This window comes from Echinops telfairi, unplaced genomic scaffold (genome assembly GCF_000313985.2).
Source record: "Echinops telfairi isolate 266 unplaced genomic scaffold, ASM31398v2 ScPeMD7_7424;HRSCAF=8462, whole genome shotgun sequence".
In the NCBI taxonomy this organism is placed as follows: domain Eukaryota; kingdom Metazoa; phylum Chordata; class Mammalia; order Afrosoricida; family Tenrecidae; genus Echinops; species Echinops telfairi.
The window spans coordinates 49783662-49786580 of record NW_022111324.1 but is presented as its reverse complement, the minus strand read 5'-3'; the positions used below and the strand labels follow the sequence as shown (position 1 = coordinate 49786580).

Genomic DNA, 2919 nt, shown 5'->3' with positions numbered 1-2919 from the left:
GCTCTCCAACCCTAAATTAAAAAACAGCATTTATTTCTGTTACATGTTTAAGTTCCTACTTTGAACGTTTCACTCCAATCTATTTTAGAGATGATTGCAAAGCCCAGCCTAATGGCTGAGCATGGGAATTTTCCCTCCCAAGTGTGTACCACTGGCAGGCTTCGGCCCGCCCTCCATGCCCCGCTCTGTGGCATACAGACTGTGGAGGAGACCGGGGCCAAGACACAGCCTTCTGCCATTTCTGCCAGCCTGACACTGGTCCAGGGAATGGGCGGGGGCCTGGCAGGGGGGTGTCTGGCTGGCCGCTTAGCCAGCTATACCAACCACCTCACTAGACTGCCCTCCTTTACATTCCTGCAGGTCTCTGGCAGGCTGTCAAGGCCCCTGCGGGAGGCTGAGCTAGAGTCTGGATGCGGTGAAGTTGTGGCCTTCCTGGGAGCTGTCAGCCTCTTCACCACATCACAGGAGCAAATGAGACTCATGTAGGGTTGACCAACTGGTCCTGGTTTACCCGGGACTTGGCAGTCTTAGCCCAGAGGGTCCCACGTTTCGGGAACCTTTTCAAACTTGGACAGGCAGGTGGTTGGTCACCCAGACCTTGTGAGCTTGAAGGGTGCCAAGACGTCTTCTCTCCTCCTCCTCACCTCCCTCCCAGCTGTCAGGCCTTTTAGGAACGTGGCGGTGTGGCAGGCGTCATTCTAAGGACTGGGGGTGCAGTCCCTGAGCCGGGGGACCTTGCATCTCAGTGGGAGGAGGGAGCAGACACGCAAGAGGAGTAAGTACAAATGCAGCGTCTGCTTGGTGGGGATGAGTTCTCCGGAGAAACAGTGAGACAGAAGAGGCTAGACAAACCAAACCAGGCGCACTGCCTTGAAAGCCCCAAGGTTTTCCCGCGGTGGGTCTGGTGGTTTCGAACTGCCGACCTTGCGGTTAGCAGCCCAACATGTAACCACTACCCCTCCTGGGTTCCCAGGGGAGCAGCAGTTGTGGTTTCAGCGGAGGGGCAGGAAAGGCCAGGCGGTGTTTGAGCAAAGCCCTGGAGAGTAGGTCCATCTAGTGAGCGGTCCGACCGGGTGGCTCTGCTGGGCCCTGTTGGCTAGCGTGCGGGCCTTGCTTGGGGTCTTCCGTTCAGTAAGAGGGGCTGCCACGGCATGTCCTGAGCAGACAGGAGCCACTGTTGACTTGAGTTGACGAACCTCGCTCTGGTTGGGAGATGAGACGCTGGGGGCACGGTGCCTGAGGACAGAGGCCGAGAGGCCGTGAGAAGGTGACTGCTGTCAATCATCTCTTCTAGAATTCCACCAGGTCCAGGCGTTCCATGCACCCTGGTAATTTCTTAACCTCGCCTCACCACTCCCACCACCCCGGTTTTGGAAACTGAAGCCACGCTGGCGCCTTTGCAGGCTCCTTCCCTCTGCCCACGGTCGTCCCCAGTAGCTCTTGTCTCTCCCAGCTCCCCCATCCCGCCGGTGACAGAAAGCCGAGTCACTGAGGGTGAGGTGAGGAGGCATGGTCTCACGTGGCCTGATGTTCCTGTGTGCCGCCAAAGTGACTCCATCCTGCAAGAGACATCAGGGATGTGAGTGACACTCTGCTACCCCCCATCTCCCGCCCCCCACTCTGTTAACTGCACATCAGATGTTCCACGCGGGACGCCTACCTTCCTGCTTGGTGATTCTGCAAAAGAGAGACCGCGTGTTCCTCGCCGGCTTCACAGGTCTCGGATCGCCCTGTCCTCCCAGCTTCCTGGGGCAGCGCTCACCCAGGTGTCCTGTTCCTTTTCGGCTGCAGCCTGTTACAGTGTCCTCTCCAGGCGTTCCATGGGCACGTCCTGATGTGTGCAAGTGATCCGCTCACTCACTTCGAACCAACGGGTTGGAGGGGTGAGTCTGCCCAGGTGTGCCTCTGAGGGAAGGGCTGGCAATCTACTTCTAAAACTCAAACACTGGACACCTGGGGACATGTCTCTTCTCTAACACACGGGGGGGCGGGGGGGGTGTCACCATGGGGTGGAGTCGGCTTGATGGCAACCGGGAAGGACGGCTGACCGTGATGGAGCACATCGTGCATGCCAGCCCCAGTAGCAGGGGCTCCGCACTCACCTTTTCCTTCCACGCGTGGCGACCTGTGAGGGTGGCTGCTGTGCCGGTCTACATGAATCCATCTAGGCAGTAGAGCTCTGAATGGTTAAGTGACTTCTCCAAGGCCACGCAGCTAGGATGTGGCAGAGCGCCGACCCACACGCTGCCAGATGCCAAAGACTAATTCACACACTTCAAACGCATGGCATCGGTTTTTCGAGAACTTTAAAAATCCAGGAGCCCCGAGGCTGTGCAGCCATGGGTATTTTTAGATGCTGCCCTCTTTTCTCCTGCTTTTTACCCTCGGGACGATTTGTGACTTTACTGTCAGGACTGCATTGCGATTGCTGAAGGCCCGTGAACGATGTTCTCTTGTGAATTCCAGCTTAGGGTGCCCTTCTACAAATGTCTGAAATGTGACTTTCAGAAGTCTGTGTGTGGGGATGTCAGCGTCCGTCCCTCCGGCCTCTGCCTCCGACGCTGAAACACTGGTGTGGCTTCCTCCGGAGGGGCCCTCGCTCCCGTCCCCGCCCAGGCCTGCTTTGTTGATCAGAATGAGACCCAGAGAAGCCTGGGTCTGGGGGGCTCCTTGGCTTCCGGGCATCAGAGGCTCGATGCTGTCGGGCGAGGCCCCAAGCAAATGTCCAGGCAGCCGGAGGTCCCCTGCATGCTTCTGCTGGCCTGCAACCCATTTCACGGCACCTGTCAGCAACTTGGCACCCACGGCCTCCTCGCCAAGTGGCCGGTGCCATCCCCACCCACAAGCCCCTCCTGAGCCATCCCCGCTTAGCTGAATCCAAAGTTGCTGATTGGCCTTGCTCTCTGTCCTGTTATATTC

At 57.9% G+C, this 2919-nt stretch overlaps 1 pseudogene; it reads right to left on the bottom strand.

Moving 5' to 3' along the window:
- Positions 1 to 1462, bottom strand: part of LOC101644112 — a 5111-nt pseudogene extending 3649 nt beyond the window's left edge.
- Between the last annotated feature and the right edge of the window lie 1457 nt (positions 1463 to 2919).